We start from the raw sequence: 14364 nt of genomic DNA on the forward strand, positions 1-14364 counted from the left end.
TGATATATTTGCAAGGGCCCACAAGAGGCAATGAAATCATATCGCCCATAAAGAGCGACATGATTTTATCGCCTGCAACACGCTCCACTCGCTCAGGATAGGAGAAGTGAGAAGTGCATGTCTTGATAAGAGATAATGCAGAAGAGAAATCAAGGGAATAACTCACATTTTCTTAGGAGATACAGATTCAACGGTTCACTAACATTACTAGGGTAGGTAATTGTTATTTCTGCGAAATCTTAAATTCAGACCCATAGGCCTCTATAAATATATCATCCACAGGGTTGAGGAGGACAATTGAATTATTCACAAAAGAATACCCCCAAATACATAGTTTTTCACCATCGCAAGCTTTCTCTAGCCTCACAAAAAATACCCCCAAAATAGGACTTCTCACTCTGTGAGCTTTCCCTAACATCCAAACACTTTAAAGCCTTTATCCACTCCTACCAACATAGGGGTGCCACGCATCTCTACATTTTTTAGAAAGTACAGTGGCGCTCTCTGCGGGACTCCGGTAAAACTGACCCGGACCACACCTTCCATCATTACCACCATGTCCAAGAAAGATCCAAATTTCATGGTTAACACCATTATCAGAGGTTTCACTGGTGGGGAGAATTTCAACTCCTCCTTGAGAAAATACGCCAGATAGGTGTTGGCTGCAAGCATAATATCCCATGGTATCTCCAAAGCCCCACGAAAAGGGTCAGGGCCCAAAATTATTTTCTCAAGTAGTGATGCCATTGGTGTTTATCCTCGTGATAATGACTCCATGGTTATCACGGTGCAATATGATAACTGCAATGTAAAACAGGTCTTGATAGATCCTTGAAGTTTAATAGACATCATATTCTATAACACCTTCCAAAAGATCTCACTCGATCTTGGAAGCATAACGACCTGTGTATTTCGTAAGCTAAATGTTTAAAGGCACCGAGATTCGTTACCAAAAGGTTGAGAAGTAAGCTTTGGTCATAGTCGTCACGGCGAGGAAGCTCCAGCCCTATTAGCACGGCCATAACGTATTCATAAAAACCAACTACCACGTTCAACATGTTCTGAAGAAGTCAGATGTAGCATGAATAATGGTGTCTTTGAAGGTAGAACTGTAAAAGTGTGACATCTAATATGTTCTAAGAGAAAATATCAAATCCTAAATTCTAACAAAATTTGACACAACTTAATTCGCCAATAGACAAAGAGACGTCTTCGCTATCAATAGAAGGCGTCTCAAATATCAATGAGAGTGGGGCAATATCAATGAGAGTGGAGCCAAGATAGTACTATGTTAAGTAGCCAAATTAAAAATAAATACTACGCTTAAATTTTGAGTTCCCTTTGTCCATCCCCAAACCAGTATGTTTAAATTCACTAGCCAAATTGAAAACAAATACTAAATTTAAATTTGAATCACCTTTCTGTTCAAGCTAATTCATTGAATTGGACTCTCAAATTTCGTTGACTTACGTGTTGGATGTATACTTTAAGAATCGATTTTTGATCTTCCATATTTTTAGAGAGACCAATTTTTGTGCAGATATCCTGGTTAATATCGATTTGATGGGCAAAAACTTCACTTGGTTTAATCATGTTCAAAACGATATCATTTCGACATTTCTAATTACTTGTTAGACATGTCGAGTACTCCTAGACTTAAATTTCATTCCTGAGAGGTTTTGGCTTGGTCCCATTTTATGTCTCTTGTAATCATTGAATTGAATTGACCCATAAATACTTATTAGGATAGGATGCACCTTGACATGGACACTATGGAAACGTAACCAATTAGAAAAAGCAGTGTCAGATTTGCAATTGCTCCTTGCAAATTACTCCAATTAATTCAACAATAATAAATAGGAGTACTTAAAAACATCATAGTATATATATTCATAATTTATAGAGAGCAAAACGGAGTGCAAACAAAGTGGGTATTCCGTTTCAAGAACTTTTTAATTTCTGAAAGCTGTACAAAGACTGAACCTCTACTTTTGTATTGTATCCCTATCCTATTCCTATCCTTTCCACACTCATCAATTCATCACTCTCTTTTTCTCAATGTGCACTCTGACTCACTCTCACCCTCTCTTTTTCATTTTTATATATTCATCATTATTCATCAACCCTATTCCCCAACATGACACGTGTCCCATACTTCCACTTCCAAAGGATAACATCTCCATGGTTCATATTCTTCTTTCATTTTCAACTCACGTAGTTCAAATATAAAAAAAAAAAAAAAAAAACTCTCTAGTAATAATGATAATAATAATAATAATAATAGTATTTGAAAAAATAGGTTTGTTTTTTTATAGTGCAAGAAAAGCAGTGAAGCATAACCAAAAAGCAACGTATATTCGGTTTGGAACCTTTTCTTCCTTACGATGAATAAAAAACAAATAAACAAGAGCACACATGAAGTGATGAAACACTTTTCGTTGTGAAAAGGTGGGAAGTGCTTTGGTTTGTTATAATAAGGAAATATATGTTACCTTGGAACTGTGACATTGGCCACTTACTACAACCTTGTTTCTTCTCTTAGCTCTTTGCTTTCTTTCACTTTGGCTTCTCCCAACAGATATGAATCTTTAAAGCTCATGATTCAATATTTTATGAATTATTATTCTTTGTTTCTTTCGTTTTGTTTTGTTTATTATTGTTTCCTGGTTTTATTTGACCTTTTTATGGGTCAGAGAATAGCGAAAACAAATTATATGCTTTTAAGGAAAATGGAATATGTATGTCACTCTTGAGAGAGAGAGAGAATTTTTGTAAGGAATTTTTTATATATATATATATATATATATATATATATATATATATATATATATATATATATATATATATATATATATATATATATATATATATATATATATATATATATATATATATTACTTTTAGTTATTAATAATCAATACCGTCTTTGAGGGTGTGCAAGGGCCTCACATTTTTTCATGTTTAAGTTATAGTAAAAAGGGTCTCCAATTATATATTCTTTTGTTAATTTACGCTTAAATAGGACCCGTTAAAAAAAGAATTAACGATTCAACCGAAGATTACTTCAACTTCTTACATAGGCCTCTCAAAAATTTGAGACGGCTTCTTAATAATTTATGCATATATGAGTTTTATTTTTGTGTGAACACAATGGAATGGATTGTCTAATTGATGTTGTGAACTATAAATATTCAAGTGCTTTTTCTTTTCGCATGATCATCTTTCGAACAAAAATTGTAACAGCAAAGATACTCTATTGTAATAATAACATAGGGTGCAAATAAAAAGCAAGTGAGTTGGATTTTAAATGATTATACTTGGAGGCAAGCCTTCTAACTTTCCGATCGAATTATGGACTAAGTCACTCTCTTTAAGATGTTTTGTGTTACTGTTCAAAATTATACAAAGCATTCAAATTACCGCGATGTTTCTAGAATAAAATAGCTCAATTCTATACTGTGCAATTACTACTTACACAATAGATAATTGATCTAAAATTATATTCTCCGATGGTACAAAAATCATTCGAATATGGTATAAATAACACTCGTAGTGTCTAGTATATCGATCTGTCGTAATAATTTCTTAAACCAAGAGAAATTCTAATAATTCTCCAAAGAGAATTCAATAATGGTCATTTAACCACTCAAAATGATTTCTCAAATAAAGAGAAATTCAAATAATTCTCTAAAGAGAATCCAAATATTATACTTGATAGTTTCTCAACTCAAACGAGGAGAAATTAATATGATTCATTCAAGATAAATTAAGAAAGTACTCAGAAAATTCAACAAGTAAAAAGAAAGGGGGAGAAATTGGCGTTTCGACAATTAAAAAAACGCGGAGTTATGAAAGTGAGGAAGAAAAACTCAAAAAAAAATTATCACCATTTTTGCCCCTTGTCATATAGGCGAGTTGGGCTTACCTCCCTGTAATTTTTTTGTTGTTGTAAAACTAACCTTGTCATATTAAGATTCTATCAATTTAAATATATATATATATATATATATTTTTTAATTCCAGTTAATTGACGTGGCTTTATTATTTTTATTTTGAATTATTTTAAATGTCATGATGGTTTTTAATTTTTTAGTTTATGATATATTATTTTGAATTATTTTTAATTTCTTACATATTATAATAAACTGAAATTAATTTTAAATATATTGTAAATATTTGAATAAATAATCTAAAATTAATTTTTACTATATAATAATAAATTGAAATTAGTTTATAAATATAATATATATTTAAATAAATAAATTGAAATTAATTTTTGATATATTATACTAATTATTTGACTGTATATCAATTTCAATTTAAAATACTGAGAACATTTGATATATTTTTTATACGCTTCTTGGATGAAACATTAAAAAAATTTCATATAAATTTCAAAATAAATAATATTGTTAAAATATAAAATAATTTAAACAAAAAATATGATGAAAATAAATATAAATATGGCCTAATGGTAAGTAGGGATGGCAAGCAGACCCGCACCCGCGGGCCCACCCGAACCCGAGTCAGCGGATGAAAATCCGAGTTGCACTACGCCAAAATTAAGCTGTAGCAGCGCAGCTACTAAAGCGCTTTTATCAAAAAGCGCTCTCGTAGGGTTCGCTAAAAACAAAATTAATAAACAAAGGGAAAATGATGAAAAAAAACGCTCTGGTAGAGGGGGGTATGAGAGCGCTTTTAAAAAGCGCTCTGGTAGGGGGGGTGTATGAGAGCGCTTTTAAAAAGCGCTTTGGTAAGGGGGGGGGGGGTATGAGAGCGCTTTTGAAAAGCGCTTTGGTAAGGGGGGTTATGAGAGCGCTTTTCAAAGCGCTGCTATAGGGGGGTTTAATGAGAGCGCTTTTTGCTAAAAAGCGCTGGTATAGACCAGGCTATGAGAGCGCTTTTTCAGAAGCGCTTTAGTAGCCTTTATTACTAAAAATTAAAAACAAAAACACGTTTCTCACTAATTACTGTTTCTCACTTTCTCTCTTTCGTTTTCTGTTCTGCAACCGAAAAACCCTCCGTATCATCCTCCATCGCCCTTCCGTCCACAACCATCTCCTTCTCTCCCTCTCGCCAAAAACGCCGTTCACCATTGAAACCATCTCTAACGAAAATCCCTTCAGCGAATTCGAAAAACCCTAATCTGACCTACAGCTGCGATTTTCTTCTTCTGCAAAACAAAATCTCTTTCATCTGGGTATTAGAGGTATGAATTTACTTTGGCACTCTCTCTCTGCTTATTGTTGTAAGCTTCCACTCTCTCTCTGCTTATTGTTACTCAGATTCAATTTTATTCACTCTGCTATAATTTCAGTTGTATGACATGATTAGAATTTAGAAACTGTTATGAATTGAGTATTAGAATTTCTGTTCTTGGAACTTTGAACCATTATTAGAATTTAGAAACTGTTATGAATTGAGTTTATTTGATAATTTAGAATTTTAGTTATTGGAAGTTAGAACTGTTATGAATTGATGTTGGATTGAAGGCTAGTGTTGTTGGTAGAATTGGGGATGATGTTCTTGTTTTGAAGGTTTTGGGGAGTCGTGAGGAAGTTAAGGTTAGGGTAGAGGATGTTGCTGAATCGGGTTCTTGTATTACATGGGAAACATAAAGGTGCCTTTGGGAGTCATGGTACAATAGTAATACATATATTAATACAGGGCAATAAAAGTTATAGCAATGTAGATACTATACATAATTTAAGCATGTTAATAATTGCCGGTTTGCAATAGTAGGGAGACATGATAAAAAGTATGAAAAGAAACCAAGTATCTATTATGTTTTCTCATGTATCTATTATGTATCTATTATAGTCTTGTATCATATTATGCATTGAAACTTTTTTCATCATGAAACCATGTATCCCTGCAATTGTTAATAAGTCTCAATTGCAAATGTTTTTGAGACATTATACATGAAACTGTTGTGAAATCGTTTGAATGTGTTGTCCATCAGCTACAATTTTGTTGATAACCTGGTTTATTTGAGAATTTGGCATGGATGAAAAAAATGTATAAATAAAAGAGAAATACAAATTTTTTTATTATGTATGCATGTATGTTAAGTGGTGGCTGTTATTTTACAAGTATGATGCAACTATTTTGATTAGGAGTTGTTATAGTAGTCTGAATTTTATATAAAAGTATAAGTTTTGAAGTTATTTTACAATTTGCAGAAATTTCAGGGGGCTATAATTATTGGATCTGTTTTTCAAGCTTTTCTCGGATATACTGGACTTATTTCACTCTTAATAAGGTATAATTTTATGATGTTCTATGCTTGTTTGTTTTTCTTACTCGTTTTTATTAGAACATGCTTCAATGCTTCATTGTTTCACCAAACATGATTTACTATCCTGTGGACTTAGGGAATATGCATGTCACTCTTAGTATTGAAATAATTCAATTTTAATACTGGAGCTAACTCTTATTAGCATTGTGATAAGAGAGGACATATCAAATTAAACATTGAGACTATAACTATAGTAAGTTCATGCAAATGTATTTTTAATGGGGTTCCCATGTGATAGGTTTGTAAAAAAATTCCCCTGCTTGCCTCCTCCAGACAGTGTTTGGCAATTTTGCTCTAAATATATTTACATTAGCTGGATAAGAAATGTATTTTGAAGTACTTTATAAATACTTTAGAAGGAAATCCTATATATTATTTGGCTGTTCAATAACTAAGTAGGAATTTGAAGTATCAATTTGAAGATTAAACATTATAAATAAAAGTAGTATACAAATTGAACAAAGTAGGAGACAGGATTCTGGTAACATAGAACAAGCTGAATCGCCTTTTATAAGATTAGTATTATAAATAAAAGTAGTATACAAATTGTATAGTTGTGATTGCAAGGAGGGTACACTACAAACATAAGAGTAACCACTTGATTTCTAACAAAAACTATAGTCATGTTATCTACTTTCAAAGAAGAAATGAAAGAGGCTCAAGAGCTTTGCTCATTATTTCGACATGTGATATATTCTTGATGTCAATTTCGTTAATCGTTAAGTGATGAACTTACTAACTTTGTGAATTGAATTCGCCATAGGGGTTACTTGTGAAGAGTGAAAATTTGACCGATTTTGTTTAGCTTAATTAAGACATGGATAAGACATGGATGAATTCAAACCGATTGTCGAAACAGTACGAGAAAGGGGTATGGGAATTCGTTGAGTTTGCGGTTAAGCACTCCGAAGACCCGCTTCGAATGCCGTGTCCTTGCTTGGGTTGCTGTTATGGGGGTAAGGTTGACGGGGAACAGTGGGGATCCCATTTACTACGGTTTGGAATTGATAGAAGTTATACATGTTGGACAATGCATGGTGAGAAAAGTAACGGGAATGCTGAGTCGAGGTGTAATAGGAAGTATGCTTCAAACGACGATTGCACAGACACATACGATTGCGATCGAGTCGAAGAGATTGCAGAAGCGCTTGAAGAAGATCTTGCGGATTGTCCCAAAATGTTTGAGAGGTTGGTAAGCGATGCAGAGAAACCGTTGTATGATGGTTGTTCAAAATTCACAAGATTGTCTGCGGTGTTAAAGTTGTACAACTTAAAGGCGGACAATGGATGGTCGGATAAAAGTTTCACAGAGTTATTAGCCCTTATGAAAGATATGCTACCAGAGGATAATGTTCTTCCCAATCGAACGTATGAAGCCAAAAAGATGTTGTCCTCTATTGGCATGAGCTATGATAAGATACATGCATGTCCAAACGATTGTGTTTTGTTTCGAAACGAGTATGCAGCGTTGAATGAGTGTCCTAAATGTGGTGCCCCTCGATATAAGAAAAAGTTGTCTCCTGCTAAAGTCTTATGGTATTTTCCTATAATTCCGAGATTTAGACGCATGTATCGTAGTGAGACCGATTCAAGACACTTGACTTGGTATGCAGATGAAAGAATTATTGATGGAAAGTTGCGACATCCGGCAGACTCACCACAATGGATGAAAGTTGATACTGATTATCCTGAATTTGGAAAAGAAGCAAGAAACCTTCGGTTGTCATTGTCTACTGATGGAATGAACCCGCATGGTATTCAAAGTATCTCGCATAGCACATGGCCTGTGATTCTTATGATCTATAACCTACCTCCGTGGCTATGTATGAAGCGTAAGTACATGATGTTATCTATGCTAATTTCTGGGCCTAAACAACCAGGGAATGACATAGACGTATACTTGGCACCGTTAATCGAAGATTTAAAGTTTTTGTGGGACAACGGTGTGGAGGTTTACGATGGGTATAGGAAGGAAAGTTTCAACTTGCGGTTAAGCACTCCAGAAGGCTACTCTTCAGATATTAGAAGACTTGTGTCCATGAAAGACCTCAAGTTAAAGAGTTTGAAGACGCATGATTGTCATGTTATAATGGAACATTTTTTACCAATAGGTATACGTTCTATTCTGCCAGAAAAAGTAAGAAACGCAATAACTAAGCTGTGTTTCTTCTTCAGGTCAATTTGCAGTAAGGTTGTCGATCCCGCGATCTTACCAACATTGCAAAAAGAGATAGTTGTTACTTTATGTGATCTTGAAATGTATTTTCCTCCCTCGTTTTTTGACATAATGGTTCATCTAGTCGTTCATCTTGTGAAAGAGACACAATTATGCGGACCAGCTTATATGAGATGGATGTACCCTGCTGAACGTTATATGAAAATATTAAAAGGGTACGTGAAAAACAGAAGTCGACCGGAGGGTTGTATTGCCGAATGATACGTTGTTGAAGAAGCGGTTGAGTTTTGTACTGAATATCTGTCAAATGTTCAATCAATTGGACTCCCCAAATCTCATATTGTCGAAAAAAAAGAAGGAAAAAGGCTAATTGGAAATAAAGTTGTGACAGTATCAATGGTCGAACGGGATCAAGCGCACTTGTATGTTCTGCACAATGAGATTGAGGTTGAGCCGTATGTTGAAATGCACAAAGTTGTTCTCCAAGATTTAAATCCAAATAGAAATGAGAACTGGATAGTACGAGAGCACAATCGAAATTTCATACCGTGGTTTAGGGATCATATTTATTCAAAGTATCGTTCAGATCCTGCTTCAGTAATAGAAAGGTTGAGATGTTTAGCCTATGGTCCAACTGTAATTGTGCTTTCTTATAGCGCATACGCTATTAATGGATACACATTTTATACCAAAGAACAGGATGATAAAAGTACTATGCAAAATAGTGGTGTTACCTTGGTAGCTGAAGCAATGCACATATCAAGTGCGAATGACTTAAATCCGAAATTTGCAAATTTGTCATATTTTGGGGTTATCGAGCGCATTTTGGTGTTTGATTACGCGAAGTTTCAGATTCCTGCATTTGGTTGCAAGTGGGTTGAAAATAATAGTGGCATACGAATGGATAAGTCAGGATTTTTGCAAGTGGATCTCAATAGGGTAGGGTACAAAGATGAGCCTTTCATTCTAGCCTCTCAAGCTAAACAAGTGTTCTATGTCAATGATCCGACAAGTACGAAATGGTCTATAGTGCTTTTATCTAACAAAATAGTTGATGAAAACATTGAAGATCAAGGTGATATTGGTGTTGGCATTGAATCTTGTACAAGAAACGATCAAAATGAGAATGAATCTTGTACTAGAAATGATCATAATGAGGGTATTTGGATCAATCCAACCGTCCGCGTTGTTAAGAGACGCGTAGAACACAATCCTACCAAGAAAAGAAAGAGACGTTAGTGATAAAGGTAATAGTATACATATTCCGACTAATTTGTTTTATTCAATTTGTACCGATTGTTTTAATCAATAGTATAGTACTTATTCAATTTTGGTGCATATTCTCGTTTTGTACATAACTTTTGAACCATGTATCCGTTTGTCGACTTCTTTACATGTAACTATACTATTTTGACGATTCCGGAGCTGCTCATGCACTTATCTTTACATTTCGGGACTGTTTTTTTATCGGTTTTGCTTCTGCCCGTAATCAAAAGTCGGGCTTAGGGTCTGAATTTCGGAAAACCGACTTTATTTTTGAGTCCGTGGGGACGGTTTACCATAGCCATGTAAATTTCGTTCAATTCCGACAACTTTCTTTTTTGACGCTTATTTTGATTTGTACCGATTTCGTTTCCGATACACTTGTACATGCATGGTTTGACTTCCATTTTACTTGTATAGATTGTTAGCTTATTAATAGTGTACTAATGTGCTTTAGTTTGTTTGATACAGGTTAAATGGCTCCGGATAGAGATGCTCCACCTGAAAACTCACAAGAAAACTCACAAGAAAGAGATGCTCAAGAAAGAGATGCCACGGATACAAATGCTCCACCTGATACTGAAGCAAAAGAAGTTGCACGAGGCATCACTATTATGAAGGGAATCGTTCGACATAGAGACCAAGGATTAGTATACCGTTTGGATTGGAATTCTAATAAACAAGCAATTGGTCCTAATTCTGCAAAGTTGACAAGCTATATTGGTACACTTGTTCGTATGCATATTCCGGTCTCCACAGCTAAATGGAATCTGAAAAGCGAAGAGTTGGATGCGAAAAAAAAAGCGATTTGGGACGAGCTTCAGGTATATATCATATATGGTTAATTGTTGTTATTATCTTGACGATAAATTGTTTAAATTACTTATACTAACACACTATGCGTATGTTTTTTTGCAGAGGACTTTTGAGATACCAGATGATCGTAAACGCTACATACTTAGTTTGGCCGGCAAAAGATATAGAGGGTGGAAAGCCTTTTTGACAAACACCTATCTTAAGGATAAAGATGGAAACTTTCTTGAAGAGGCACTGGGACGGCCAAAAAAGTATGAGATCTTCATTGGTGAAAAAGATTGGGTTGAGTTTGTAAATCAAAGAGATGAAGATTTTCGGAAAAGGAGTGCCACGAATAGTGCGAGAGCATCCAAACCCGCGTATCCATACAAAAAAGGGCGTATGGGATATGCACGCTTAAAGGATAAACTTGTAAGTAAATAGAAATGCATTTTAATTAATTGTCTAAATGTGTTTTATTTGACGATTTTATCATTTGTGTCAATGCATAGTTAGAGGAGTCTAAAAGTGAGGAAACCTCACTTCCTGTACATGTGTTGTGGAGGGAAGCTCGTGTGGGCAAGAGTCAAGCTGTCGATCCCGAAGTTCAGAGAGTTTTTACTGAATGTGTAAGTATAATACTGTGTCTTTAATTATATCAAATGTTTTTTAATATATAAATGATTTTTTAATGTAAATGAATTACAGGAGACCTTGTCGCAATCGGCATCCACCGGTGAGGGGAGCGTACTTAGTAGAGCACTAGATGCTCCTGAGTATCCCGGTCGGGTGAGGGGTAAGGGTCATGGTGTGACTCCAACCTCTTTTTACAAGAGTCCTAGGAGAAGAAATCCTTCAAATGAAGAAGCGTTGCAAAAGTTGGCGGAATTGCAAGCACAAGTCTCTGAATTGCAAAGAGATAAAGAAGTGTATATGAGAGAAAAGTGCAACACTTCATCGGTGAAAGAAACTAGTGATAAGGCTAGTATCAACTATCAAAGGAAATTTCCCGAGGTAATTATAATTTTTTTTCCTTTTAAATTGTTCTATTTTATTAATGATAATGACTTTATATTTACTATTGGTTTAGGGCATTTCATCTTGCCAACTATACTTATCGGAACCGAATTATCGACTAGTTGGCAAGGGAAAAGTGCACAACACTTTGGGAGATTTACTTCACCATAGACCGCTCCCGGATGGACACCTGAAAGTATCAGTGGATGTTGTAGTAGATCATGATGCGATGCTACCGGTACCTGACATGGTCTCAGAGACGACATTGCTGCGAGATGCAATAGGATCATTTGTTGCATGGCCCTCGGAGCTCATTACCATTAGTGATGAGGTATATTGAAAACGATTATGAATCATTTAGTTTTCGAATATCAATTCTAAACCGTTTATTAATTATTTTTTACATTTTAATTTTAGACTGCTCCTATAAAACCCACAGTTAAGGGTAAAGGGATTTTACAGGAGGAGGAGTTCGTTGCATCACTAAAAGAGGTACATTTAAAGTGTTCATAATTAATCTGAATCTAAATCTGCATGATTTTATATTTTACCTAATACTTATATGATTTTTAGGCATCCGCTCGGGAGTCACAACAAGTGACGCAGCAAGTTCGTACCGTACCACCCACTGGTCCTCCGAAGCCAGCGGGAAAAAAAGGCGGTGCTTTTGTGCCTCGATACCGGTCGACGCTCGCAACAATGGTTGATATGTCCGATTTGAAGGATGGTGCTTTACGTGAAATCGTTATGGATGAAAGTGTCTTCGATATTGAATTCAAGTCACTTATTACAATTGATGACTTGGAGGAGATTTTTAGGCATGATCAACTAGGCGTCACTAACATGCACTCATACATCCGGTAATATTCACTCATCCGATATATTATTTAATTAGTCCCACAATATAATTTATTTACACATTTCAATGAAAATAATCTAATGTTTATTATGTTTTTATTTAAGGTTGTTGTATGACAGAGTGTTGCGCGGGAATCCATTGTCTAACAGATTCCGTTTCGTGTCTTCCGCCCATTGCAGCGGAATGGCAATTGCTTCGGAACCGGAATCAGTTAGACAGCACTTAGTCGATAGATTCATGTCCACCGGCAATACAGAAAGTCTGCATCTTTTGGCGTATAATACCCGACCAGTAGGGTTAGTTTCTCATTCTTTGTTCATCTAATCTCTGTTTCTTTTGTGTATAGCAAAATTTTCATATAACCTATTGTTTTAATTTATAGAGCACACTGGTTGCTGCTTGCTATCAACCCTATAAGGGAAGTCGTGTATTATCTGAATTCGGTAAATGGTGAATGGACCAATTATCCGGCCATGAAGGACATCGTTGATTTGTAAGTGGGATCGTTTTAAATATATATTCGTGTATATTTATATATTTACTTATTTGTGGGATTGATCTAAACATATGCTTTTATATATTTGTTAATTAGATCAATACAAGTGTTCCGAAGTCAACGGGATGCACAGGTATCCCGAACTAAATCTAACAACATTACTTGGATCCAAGTGCAGGTACATTATTTTTCACAATGTTGCTTATAATATATTTATGCTACTTGATAAAACAAGACAACTATAGAATCTTATTTGTTTTTCTATGTAGTGTCCGCAACAGCGAAACAGTTACGATTGCGGATACTTTGTTTTGAGGTATATGAAAGAAATCCTTCAGGCGAATCAATTAGAGATTCCGCTCACGGTATGAATTTATAACTTAAGATAATTTCATATAATTTATTACATTTAACTAAATATATCATTCATATTATGTTTTTGTTTTGTAGTACCTTGACGAATTCCGTGCTGCTGCGTACCCGAAGCTTAAGTTGGAAGAAATCAAAGAAGATTTGTGTCAATTTTATATTAAGCGCTTTTTCATGTAGGATTTGTGTCGATTTGAACTATAATATTATTGATGTTGTAATGATGTATATATATATATATATATATATAATTTTGGATATTATAATGGTATTATATTAGTATATATATATATATATTGTCTTACTGATGGCTGAAATAATATCGTCGAAAATAAATTACAGGTCGAAAATATTACAGGTTGAAAACATATTACAGGTCGAAAATATTACAGGTCGACTGGGAGGATTAAATTATAGGCTGCACATTAAAATACCTCATTTAGCAACGAAAGCGCTTTTAAAAAGCGCTCTTAAAGGCCCACCTACTAAAGCGCTTCTTTGTAAAAGCGCTGCCAAAGATTAATAAAAAAGCAAAAAAAAAAAAAAAAAGCAACATTCGAAAGCGCTTTTGTAAAAGCGCTCTTATAGGTGGGGCTATCAGAGCGCTTTTTCCAGAAAAAGCGCTCTTAAAGCCCACCCTATAAGAGCGCTTTTCCAAAAGCGCTTTAGTATGTTGCGTTTTTTTTTTATTTTTTACTCTCACAGGGGGGCCTATCACAGCGCTTTTCTGGAAAAAGCGCACTTAAAGGGGGGCCTACAAGAGCGCTTTTTCCAGAAAAGCGCTCTTATAGGGGGGGCCTACCAGAGCGCTTTCTTAAGCGCTTTTGTTACCTTTGCCAGCGCTGCCTTTCACAGCGCTTTTAAGCGCTTTTAAAGCCCAGAAAAAGTGCTTTTAAAGCCCTTCCGTGTTGTAGTGTTGACTGGGTTTGGGTTCGGGTGCCACCCGATATTTCGGGTGCGGGTTTGGGTAATGTAAATATATATATTTATATATATTTATATATATATATATATATATATATATTTATATATATTTATATATATATATATATATATATAAAATATAGGTTTAAATAAGTTTTTGGTCCCTT

General features: G+C 34.9%; 1 long non-coding RNA gene across 1 annotated transcript; it reads left to right on the forward strand.

Moving 5' to 3' along the window:
• The first annotated feature begins 10963 nt into the window (after positions 1 to 10963).
• On the forward strand, positions 10964 to 11847 carry LOC131602550 (uncharacterized). Its single transcript, XR_009284112.1, has 3 exons — positions 10964 to 11161; positions 11241 to 11546; positions 11623 to 11847. It is a non-coding gene; the product is annotated as an uncharacterized LOC131602550 (long non-coding RNA).
• The last annotated feature ends 2517 nt before the right edge of the window (positions 11848 to 14364 follow it).

Source organism: Vicia villosa, linkage group LG1, assembly GCF_029867415.1.
Source record: "Vicia villosa cultivar HV-30 ecotype Madison, WI linkage group LG1, Vvil1.0, whole genome shotgun sequence".
In the NCBI taxonomy this organism is placed as follows: Eukaryota; Viridiplantae; Streptophyta; class Magnoliopsida; order Fabales; family Fabaceae; genus Vicia; species Vicia villosa.